Genomic DNA, 12,068 nt, shown 5'->3' on the forward strand with positions numbered 1-12,068 from the left:
ATTGTTTTCCTGCTGAGAATTATAGCACTGAAGTTACTCTGGGTACCATTACTGCTAATTATAGGCTTGCTACAGAATTTAAGAGCTCCCCTGCAAAGTCCCTCCTCACCATTTGTACACAATGGACTTGGAGTGCATTCCAACTGCTGAATGTAATTGTAGTTATTGAGCTTCTGAAATGCCACTGCGGGAAATTTGACTCTTGAATGTTGTCGTGTATAAATCATCAGACATTAGTCCAAGCTGTAGTAGGTCTGATTTTCTATTAGATAATCATAATAATAATAATAATGGTATTTGTTATGTGCTTACTATGTGCAAAGCACTGTTCTAAGTGCTGGGGGGTAATACAAGGTGATCTGGTTGTCCCACATGGGGCTCATAGTCTTAATCCCCATTTTACAGATGGGGTAACTGAGGCACAGCGAAGTTAAGTGGCTTGCCCAAGGTCACACACCTGACAAGTGGTAGAGTAGGGATTCGAACCCACGACCTCTGACTCCCAAGCCTGTGCTCTTTCCACTGAGCCAAGCAGATGTCAAATAGAGCACGATTGTAATAACTGATAAAAACTAAAATTTTTAAGTACATTCAAATAAATTACCTCCAAGGAACCCTCAGTACCCTTATAAAAGATTGCCCTGCTCTACAACACCATTGCTGCCTCATCCTGTTAATCTCTTGGAGCGTAGGTTGATTTTCTTGATTTGTCTCTTTCGGCATCCCTGGAGGGAGTACTGCTTAGGTAACAGAATTTTGAGACAGCATTAAGCTTTTTATTGGGTTGAAAATCTTTGGCTGTAAACCAGGTTTCTCACGGTGCTCTCCCAAGTAACTAGTACAGTGCACTGTACACAGTAAGCGCTCAATAAATACCACTGAATCAACGGTGCAGGATGGTACATAACCTTAGCCTTCTTCAGGCTTAATGATAATGCCTAAGGAGTTTGTATTGACTCTGTGAATACATAATAATTATTAGCACGTTTCTTTGGGTATGGGCCTTCAAAGCGTAGTCATCAGACTACAGTAATCGATCATATTTATTGAGTGCTTATTATATGTAGACCACCGTACTAAGCATTTGGGAGAGTACAATAGGTGGTAGATCCGATTTCCTGCCCTCAAGGAGTTTACAGTGCAGCAGAGGAGATAAACTCTAGGATATTCTGGGAAATTGAAATTTTCTAGGAGAATTTTTGTTTTTTGTATTTGTTAAGCCCTTGCTATGTGCCAGCCACTGCATTTTTACTGGAGTAGGTAGTCAGTCAGTCGTATTTATTGAATGCTTACTGTATGCAGAGCACTGTATGAAGTGCTTGGGAGAATACAGTACAGTAAACAGACACATTCCCTGCCCATAATGAGATCACAGTCTAGAGGGGGAAACAAACAATAAATAGAAAATATATTACAGATCTATACATAAATGCTGTGAGGCTGGGAAGGAGGATGAATAAAGGGAGCAAGTCAGGGTGATGGAGAAGGGAATGGGAGATGATGAAAAGAGGGCACAAGAAAATCAGGTAGAACGCAGTCCCTGTCTAAAATAGTTCTTATAGTATTAATCCCCAATTTATAGATGAGGTAACTGAGGAACCAAGAAGGTAAGCAACTTGCCCAATGTCACTCAACAGACAAGTGGCAGAGCCTGGATTAGAACCTAAATCCTCTGACCCTCAGGCCCATCCTCTTTCTACTAGGCCACGCTGCTTCTCTTGGAATATAGGGAGACTGTCCAATTAGCAAGCTTGGTAGACTTTGAATTCAAGAGAGGGGAGGTGGCAGCTCTTTTTCCAACCTGATTCAACTACCAACTTGAAGCGATGGTAGCTTTCTATCTACATAGTGATCCATGAATCCGTATGCTCAGGTTCAGGAATTCTTGTTGGTGCATTTATGGTAGTTTCATTTGGTGATTATATAACTTTATGAATTGATTTAATCATTTAGGTATGTCCTGTTTTTTTTTTCCTTTTCCCTCCCTCCTCATGTACTAAAATGGAATTTTTTAAAAAAAGATTTCTGTAGTGGTTTAATAGTGATTGGAGTGGGGCGGGGGCAAACATGAACCTCTTACTGGTCTTTGAACATTAATCTTGGTAGACCAATTCCCATAGAAGGCCACCCATATTGTAAGTGCCATCTTTTACTACGGACCCTGGATTTGAAATGTTTTAAACATTCTGGAGCACAGTAGCTGTATAATTTTCTATTTATTTGTGAGGCTTCTTTAGAACACCAAATGTTACTTTGTCACTTTATTCACCATTTTTATGTATTTATTTTTCCTAAAGTCCTGTACTAGGAAGTAACATTAAAGGAATAAACCTAGATCCTTGCCTGCAAGGAAATTATAATCCATTTGGTGGTACAGGAAAACAGTGGTGAACAAATACACGCAAAGCATATTCAGATATGTGGCTGAGGCACAGAGACTTGAAGGAGATGCACTACTCCACAGACATGAGAGCAGCTTTACCCAGAGAGCACTATATGAAAGGAAAGAGGTTTTATTGTAACTCCCAAGGAAATGAGAAGTAGTGTGGCCTAGTGGAGAGAACGCTGGTGAGCCTGGAAGTCAGAAGGACCTGGGTTCAAATCTCAGCTTTGTCACTTGTCTGTTGTGTGATCTTGGGCAAGTCGACTCACTCTATTCTTCAATTACATCATCTGTAAAATGGGGATTAAGACTGCAAGCACCATGTGGGACATGGACTGTGTCAAACCTGATTAGCTTGTATTCAACCCAGCTCTTAGTACAGGACCCTGGCGCATAGTAAGGACTAACAAATACCAAAAAAAAAAAAAAAATGGAGACTAGGGAAGATCTTGGTTTGATGCTGAAGTGAAATTTAGGAGGAGTTTTAAGTGGGGAAAATTAAATTTGAGATAATTGCATGACAACTAAATGGAGATGTTCCAGAGAGACGTTGACAATCATCTCCTGGGGAACGACAACTTGTATTCTTTGATTAAGTTCTTAATATGTCCTACTGATTGACTGCCTAAAATCCCTAAATGGTGACAATTTGAGGAAAAGGCGTTCCAGGCTTTCCAGAATTTCTTGTGAAGTTGCTTTCCCAGGGATTTTCTACATAGAACTGCTACCCAAGGTAGGCTCATTTTAACACCTCTGGAACTTGAAACTAATTTCTTTCCTCTCTGTGACGTGCATTTTAAAAAGTTTTGTTTATGGAATCAAGGGAATTCTTTTTCTGAAAAGTAAGGCCATCACCATTGAGTTTTACTTTCAGTGACTGAATTATTTACATTAACATGAGTGCATAAAGATACATGGATTTTGTAAATAGAGAGTAAAATGAAAACGTTAAACTGTGTATTTTGACAGGGCACCTCTCAAGTTGGAGAGGAAACCAAAAATCCCTGGTATTTAAATTGATTTACCTCTGAAATTCTCTCCCTATTCCTTCTTCCCCAATCTTTTTAAATCATTTTTGATGTGTCTGAAATTACAAAGTGATCATATTTATTTCCTTTAACTACATTATATCTGGTACTATCTTTTGCTCCTTGTCCTCACCCCACTCCTAATACCCATTACCTGCCCTAAACTGAGCTCAGTGAAAGAATATGACCAATCCAAAAGAGGAGATTTACTATTTGAAGTCTGTTTTCTCATAGATCTATTTTTTCTCTCAAAATGAAATCATAGTTTCTCTCTCTCTTCCTACCCCCACCAAAGATGTTTTTCCTCAAGCACTCTTTGTAGATGAAGAGGGGATGTGTTTGGGGGCAGAAATTGAAATTTTGTTTTAGGAGCCCCCAGTGTTACTTACTGTAGAGGGATGAATTATTTATTGTGCTGTGGAAGAGATTGTATTAAAGTATTCAAATAAAAAATTTCAATCACCAAACCACAAATTCTCTCAATGATTATAGTTACATATCTCTTTGGAAAGAACATTTAACATTCTCCTATAATTGCTTTCCTAAGCTCTTTCCATAATTATATAAGTGGGCACTGATTCTCAGGAAAAGCTTTCTACTTTTGGGTCAGACAGGGTAACCTGATTTAGGACTGTCTGCCTTGAACATGATATATAGGAATTTTTCTACATTGATCTGAGTTTTTCCTTCACAGAACCCCAGGTTGAAATCTCTGAAAGACTTTTGCTACAGCCAGAAGACAGAGTTCTAAATCTGAGACTCTGCATTTTATCAGCTGGTTTGCGCTTCCCTTGGAATAGTACTGTTTTTATTGCCTCTGCCTCTCCTCTGGATGGGGAAACTCCAGTCACATGACCCAGGGTAGAGAACAGGCTTTCACTTTCCCCCTTCCTTATTCTCACCAACCAAGCTGTGGCCCCTCCCATTCTCCCTGAAATCATCATCATCATCATCAATCGTATTTATTGAGCGCTTACTATGTGCAGAGCACTGTACTAAGCGCTTGGGAAGTGCAAATTGGCAACATATAGAGACAGTCCCTACCCAACAGTGGGCTCACAATCTAAAAGGGGGAGACAGAGAACAAAACCAAACATACTAACAAAATAAAATAAATAGGATAGATATGTACAAGTAAAATAAATAAATAAATAAATAAATAGAGTAATAAATATGTACAACCATATATACATGTACCAGTGATGTCCCCGCTTCTGGGTACACAATCATCCCTTCTTACCCTAGTATGGCAGACACTGTATTTCACCTAGGCACGATAGAGAGGAGAAAGGAGTGTGGCTATCAGTCTGCATATTCACCCTGATCACCCTCTGAGTGCACTAGACCAGAACTATCACCACTCCTGTCCAATAGTTACAGCTGGCTTAATCGGATTTCTTGCTCAACACAAAACATCAATGAGTGCTCCAGATTAGATATTGAAAATGGATGAGCAACAACTGTCATGCAAAGTAGCTAATGATAACTGAGAGTGTTTTAAGCAAGGGCATTTATTCTAACACCACCTGCTTTAGTAAAATTCATAAAAAATGAGTCTAATATCTCCTATTCGTGTACCACCACAGGGAACAGGTTTTTAGTATCTAACTCGATTTTCATGCAATAAAATATGCAACTGGTTTATTGCACATATTGCTCTAGTTTTGAAAAAGGTCAAAACTTATAGCATATATGTAAGCCAATTTTATTACATATGAATTGTAAGAATAAATTTTGTAATGCTATATAATTTCAGCTGTAAAAGCAATAATAATAATAATGATGGCATTTGTTAAGCGCTTATTATGTGCCAAGCACTGTTCTAAGCACTGAACCGCATCTCATGTGTCCCTTCCTGCCCTCTCTGCCATTCTGCCAACTTCACTCATTCATTAAGGATCCTGCCTTACTAAAACAATCAATTCATAGTATTTAGTGAGTGTCTTCTGTGTGAATAGCATTGCATTGAGTGCTTGGGAGAGGACGTCCATTTTTGGATGTTGAATTCAGTCAAGATCAAGTCAGTGATAGGATCTCTTACACCAATATAGATATCAGCCCCAAAGAATGAAATTCAGATCTACATGAGTTGACCAAAGAGAGGAATAACATGAATGACCAAGGAACTTTCCTATCTCCCCCTTCCAGACTGTGAGCCCATTGCTGGATAGGGGCCATCTCTATATGTTGCCAACTTGTACTTCCCAAGCGCTTAGTACAGTGCTCTGCACACAATAAGTGCTCAATACATACAATTGAATGAATGAATGAAGGAACTTGATAGACTCACCTTTGCTTGGCATAGTAAAAATGATGGACAATCGTTTGTCCGGGATGGGTTAGTTGAACCACTCTCATTGGGGAATAGATATGAACTAGGCATTCCCTTCAGTCCAAGGGGTCTGTCTTTGAAGTTTCACAGTCCCTGGTGCCATCAGATCCTTTTGCTTTACTCTAGACTGTAAGCTCATTGTGGGCAGGGAATGTGTCTGTTTATTGTTATATTGTACTGTCCCAAGCACTGAGTACAGTTCTCTGCACACAATAAGGGCTCAATAAATATGACTGACTCTCCCTCCCTACTCCCCTTGCTTCTTGAAAAGCCATGCAGATGTCTTATCGATATCAATAGATTGGGAGTTTGCGGTGTCAATCAGATTGATAAGAGTTCCTGGGTTTTGTTTCATACATGCGTAGTTAGGCATATGTCTGCTGCAACCCTCTCAAGGGATTGCTGCAATCTATCCAACTTCTTCCATCTTCACTATCTGAAGCACCGCTGATGGAAGCTCATGTTATAAGCAATGACCGACATTACTGCCTAGCTGACTGACTTATAGTGAGAGTCGTAATAATGTTTGGGAGCCCCTTGAGAGCCCGCTGTGTGCAGTGCACTGTGCAAGATGTTTGGGAAAGTGCCCACCCCAAGAAGTGCTGTGCACCTTGCCTACAAAGTGCTTACACTTTAATGGGCGAGACAGATACGAGGCTATTTATAAATAGAGCAATCAAAATGAATACATTAAGGTTGAGTTGACTATACCCAAGTGCTGAGGGTGGGTCGCAGACAACTCAGCAGTATAAGACAAAAGAGTGGGTGAAAATAAATGTAAAAATCCTGTAAAGGTCTGGTGGCTTTGAACAGTTTGGGGACTTGGGGATTAAACAGGGGAGATTTGTCAGAAGAGGTGGGATTTTAGGAGAGCTTTGAATATAATTAGTGCTGTAATCTGACAGATTTCCGGGTTAGGGGTGGTGGTGTTCAAATCAGGGAATCAGTGTGAGTGAAAGGATGAAAGTAGGAGAGTTGACAACGAGGTACAATCAGGGAATGAAGGAAGTGTTCCTGGGGGTAATGTGTGAAGAGAGAATTGGCGTAAGATGTAGAGTGTTGGTGGAGAGCCTCGAACCCAATTGTAAAGAGTTTTTGCTTAATTAAGAAGGTTGATGATCCCTAATGCACTATGCAGCAGCATTTAATATAGTTTTGAGTGGGAAGAAGCTGGAAGTAGGGAAACAAGCAAGAGGAGGCTAAGATGAGAGTTTGGACAAGGTGGTAACCTTGTGGGTGGAGAGGAAGGGACGGATCTGGAAGATGTGGTATAGGAAAAACCAACAGGAATTTGTGGTAGACAATGTAAAAGTTGAAAGATGGTGAGGAGACATGGGCTTCTGGGACAGGGAGAAAAGGGCTGCTGTTGGTCGTGGTAGTTATGGGAAAATTAAGAAAAAATATGAATAGCTCCAAATAGAGATTTCTTGACAGCAAGCAGAAAAATGGCACTGTAGGTTAGATGATAGAAACAGCATGGCATAGTGGATAGAGCATGTGCCTGGGAGTCAGGTCGTGGGTTCTAATCCCGCTCTGCCACTTGTCTGCTGTGTTATCTTGAGCAAGTTCTCTGTGCCTCAGTTACCTCATCTGTAAAATGGAGAGTGAGACTGTGGGATATGTGGGATAGGGACTGTGTCCAACACTATTTGCTTGTGTTCACGTCAGCACTTAGTACAGTGCATGGCACAAAGTAAGCACTTATCAAATACCACAATAGTAATAATAATAATAATGAGAGGTTGGGGCTAGAAGTGGTAGCCAAAGTCAGATGAGCAAATAGTACTTACTTCTGCCCTTAGATAGTATTCTCTTTCAAGGAAATTTACATTAGCAAATGCTAAGGTTAGAAATGTCTGTCTGTCTGTCACCCCCTATAGATTGCAAATACTTGTGGGCAGGGATCATGTTTACTAACTCTATTACATTGTACTTACACAGGCATTTGGCACATTACTCTACACAGAGTAAAGCACTCAGTAAATACTACTGATTACTAATGAGTATTTAGATCCCTGTGAAGGGTTACCATTTTTGTACAACAGTTGGGGAAACACAAAACACAAGAACAAAACCTTACAAAGCCTCAGGACTCTGTAATATCTATGAAGCAACTCAGGCCCCCTGATTCTTGGTCACTATCTAACAGAACCATCCTCTCAGGATTGGAATAGTATTGTTCCTGAAAATCCAGCTAAGCTTTGCTCCTCTAGGTTTTATTTGGGATCTAGTTCTGTCAGAGTATGCCTGCCTGCTGAGGAACATTATACCCCTTCCAGTGAATAACTTGCACTTCTCCCAGGTTATTACTAGTTTTGCCCATCTAAATAGTGTGGAGTAAAAGTAGTCATCAAAAACCAAATGGAGCTCACTAAGAGAATGAAAATGTCTGCAGCAGCTTTGCGGCACTGCTGCTATTATTCGTGAAGTCATGCACGATTAAGTTGAAACAGTGAACAAAGCAAGGTACATGAGCAAAGCCTTCATGCTCTACCAGGCAGAGCTCATTTGCTCTGCTGTCAGTACCTAGAAATCCCACCGAAAAAGGAAATAGAAAAAAAATAATAAATCACATGCCACAAACTGAATGTATTTTTTTTATTTACCTTTTGGGAAACTATCGACTCCTGCATGATCTTGGTCAAGTCTTGTAATGCATAAACCATCTGCCTGCTGAAACATGCCAGAGATAAGCCTGGTGGATAAGTCTCGCGGTCTGGGATTGTGTCTACTTGAATTGTACTCCCCCAAGTGCTTAGTACAGTGCTCTGCACACAGAAAGTGTGCAGTAAATACCGATTGAATAATCAGTGAGGGAGAAAAATTACAGTGTACTGTACAGACAGCACAATGAACCCAGGAAGAGTCGGGAGAGGAATAAATTACCTTTCAGATGTTCAGTGTTAGCCTAATGGAGGGGAGTCATTCATTCAAGCATTCAATTATATAAATGGAGCACTTACTATGTGCAAGAGCATTTTACTAAGCACTTGGGGGAAAACAATACAACAATTAACAGACACACTTTCTGCCCACAAGGAGCATACAGTCTAGGGTTAAGCGGGGAGACAGACATTAATATAAATAAATTATAGGTATATCATTTAGAATGGGACAGAAAGTACTCTCAAAGTCTTTTGAAGAGCTAGAGCCAAGTATCAATCTATAGATTTCTCTCTTCTAGGTCTTGGCAATAAGGGACAATAGGGGAGAGGAAAGAGAAGAGAAATAAAATGGGATTCAGCTGTGACATTTAGCCTGCTGAAGACAGACAGATCTCTGAGGATCTGGACATTCATTGAGGATCATTTATTGATAGAGCTACAGAGTGTTTTATAAGTTGACAGTTACCTGGGAATTCCAACCAGAACCTGTAGAATCACTGCCCTGTGGGGTGTCTAAGAACTTGGAAACCCCGAGATTGATACCTTTAGTTGCCTAAACCCACTAGCTATCTCTAGCCCTTTTCTCAGCAGTTTTGTATCCATTTATTCACTTGTTTTGTCATTTACTTTGACTACTCTGTAAACATTTTTATGTCTGTCCCTCACTCTAGAGTATAAGTTCCTTGTGGGCAGGGACCCTTTCATTTCTTTGTACTTCCATGGTGTTTAATACAATGCGGGGCACACACTTGGTGCTCAATATGTACTATCATTACTACTAATAAATGAGATTGTAAGTTCCTCTAGGCTGTTCCTTTTGGAGATGGAAAGTGTCTAACAACTCTTTTATATTGTACTCTCCCAAACAATACAGTGCTCTGCCCACAGAAAGGGCTCAAATACTACTGATTGATGAAAGAACTCCTTATCTCAGATTTAAGTACTAGCTAGGGTCCTTTTTGCACCCCTGGAAGATTCCAGACCCAGGTCAAAGACTTCTCTCCTCACCCAGGTAAGGACTCTAAGAGTTTAATGGAGGTTGGGAGAGACTGTGAACCCGTCTTCTAGACTGTGAGCCCATCGTTGGGTAGGGACCGTCTCTATATGTTGCCAATTTGTACTTCCCAAGCTCTTAGTACAGTGCTCTGCACACAGTAAGCGCTCAATAAATACTATTGAATGAATGAATGAATGAAAGGGACTCCGTTCCTTGGAAGTGTCTCTCTGCCCGAGATACATCTCCAAGTTTACCGCTGTATAAGTTAGAACCACTCATTTTCCTCCCTCATTTCCAGCCCCCAGAAAGACCTTTCAGCCTGGTGCATAGTAGGTTCCATCCTAATATCTCAATCCTCACAACAGGATTGAGTAGGTGACAAGTATCATCTCACTATTATGGAGCTATTCCATCTAACATACTTATATTTGTGGAAGTAAAATGAAAACTTCCAGTTCCTAAAGGAAAACAATGAACTGTTTGCATCTCACTGCAATATTGTTCTTAGAGATCTGTTGACAGATGCTGAATCTGTTTCTATTACAGGAAAGGCTGAGGAAAGGGAGAGAAGGAGGATTGAGTGTGATCCCTGTTGCATTGGCCTCTATGTGGTTTTCTTAGTCCCAGGCCACACTGAAGGCAATGCCACTGTGCACCACCTTAGACAACCCCGGTTTGGGCAAAGGCTATGGGACTATGTCAGTTTATTGTTTTATTGTTATATTGTACTCTCCCAAACAGTGCAGTGTTTTGTGCACAATAAGACCTCAATAAGCATGATTGCATGAATGAATGAGACAGCACCCATCTAAGACTGAAGAAGACAGGTAGCAACAGCAGAAAGCAAAGATAATAATAATAATAGTATTTCTTAAGCACTTACTATTTGCCAAGCACTGTACTGAGTGCTGGTGTGGATACAAGATAAACAGGGTGGACAGTCCCTGTCCCACATGGGGCTCACAGTCTGAGTCATCTACACATGCTGCCTTGAATTCCTCAACGCCAACTCTCTCCTCGACCCCCTCCAATCTGGCTTCTGTCCCCTACATTCCATGGAAACTACCCTCTCAAAGGTCACCAATGACCTCCTGCTTGCCAAATCCAACGGCTCATACTCTATCCTAATCCTCCTCGACCTCTCAGCTGCCTTTGACACTGTGGACCACCCTCTTCTCCTCAACACGCTATCCGACCTTGGCTTCACAGACTCCGTCCTCTCCTGGTTCTCCTCTTATCAATCCGGCCATTCATTCTCAGTCTCTTTTGTGGGCTCCTCCTCCCTCTCCCATCCCCTTACTGTAGGGGTTTCTCAAGGTTCGGTTCTTGGTCCCCTTCTGTTCTCGACCTACACTCACTCCCTTGGTGACCTCATTTGCTCCCACGGCTTCAACTATCATCTGTACGCTGATGACACCCAGATCTACATCTCTGCCCCTGCTCTCTCTCCCTCCCTCCAGGCTCGCATCTCCTCCTGCCTTCAGTACATCTCCATCTGGATGTCTGCCCGCCACCTAAAACCCAACATGTCCAAGACTGAACTCCTTGTCTTCCCTCACAAACCCTGCCATCTCCCTGACTTTCCCATCACTGTTGATGGCACTACCATCCTTCCCGTCTCACAAGCCCGCAACCTTCGTGTTATCCTCAACTCTGCTCTCTCATTCACCCCTCAAATCCAAGCCATCACCAAAACCTGCCTGTCTCAGCTCCGCAACATTGCCAAGATCTGCCCTTTCCTCTCCATCCAAACCGTTACCCTGCTCATTCAAGCTCTCATCCTATCCCGTCTGGATTACTGTATCAGCCTCCTCTCCGACCTCCCATCCTCCTGTCTCTCCCCACTTCAATCATACTTCACGCCGCTGCCTGGATTATCTTTGTCCTAAAATGCTCTGGGCATGTTACTCCCCTCCTCAAAAATCTCCAGTGGCTACCAATCAACCTACGCATCAGGCAAAAACTCTTCACCCTCGGCTTCAAGGCTCTCCATCACCTCGCCCCCTCCTACCTCACTTCCATTCTCTCCTTCTACAGCCCAGCCCACACCCTCCACTCCTCTGCCACTAATTTCCTCACCGTGCCTCATTCTTGCCTGTCCTGCCACCGACCCCCGGCCCACGTCATCCCCCGGCCTGGAATGCCCTCCCTCTGCCCATCCGCCAAGCTAGCTCTCTTCCTCCCTTCAAGGCCCTACTGAGAGCTCACCTCCTCTAGGCGGCCTTCCCAGACTGAGCCCCTTCCTTCCTCTCCTCCTCCCCCTCCCTATCCCCCCCACCTTACCTCCTTCCCCTCCCCACAGCACCTGTATATATGTATATGTATTTGTACATATTTATTACTCTGTTTATTTTACTTGTACATATTTATTCTATTTATTTTATTTTGTTAATATGTTTTGTTTTGTTCTCTGTCTCCCCCTTCTAGACTGTGAGCCCACTGT

Source organism: Tachyglossus aculeatus, chromosome X1, assembly GCF_015852505.1.
Source record: "Tachyglossus aculeatus isolate mTacAcu1 chromosome X1, mTacAcu1.pri, whole genome shotgun sequence".
Classification (NCBI taxonomy): Eukaryota; Metazoa; Chordata; class Mammalia; order Monotremata; family Tachyglossidae; genus Tachyglossus; species Tachyglossus aculeatus.